The sequence below is a fragment of the Crocuta crocuta genome, unplaced genomic scaffold, assembly GCF_008692635.1.
Source record: "Crocuta crocuta isolate KB4526 unplaced genomic scaffold, BGI_CrCroc_1.0 scaffold241, whole genome shotgun sequence".
NCBI classification, from domain to species: domain Eukaryota; kingdom Metazoa; phylum Chordata; class Mammalia; order Carnivora; family Hyaenidae; genus Crocuta; species Crocuta crocuta.
Window position 1 is genome coordinate 1,712,930 of NW_027527807.1, and position 334 is coordinate 1,713,263.

Consider the following 334-nt stretch of genomic DNA (forward strand, 5'->3'; position numbering starts at 1 on the left):
GGATAGCGACAGAGAGAGGGGGAGAGAGAATTCCCTGAAGTGGGGCTCGAACCCACCAACCGTGAGATCATGACTGGAGTCAAAACCAAGACTCGGACACTTAACCGACTGAGCGCCCCAGGCGCCCCAGTATGAGGTGAGTTTTGAAAAAAATGAGGACTTAAGCTAAATTAAAATGGCCACACAGTAGGTGGGGGAAACATGGTAGAGGCAGCATTACAGCAAAACAAAATAGTATATGCTCAAAAAACCCAAGAGTGCAAAAGATAAAGACTAGTATCCGTGGTTCTGCGAGTTTCAAGATGTGTGGGGGTGAAGGTATGAAGAGGTGGTG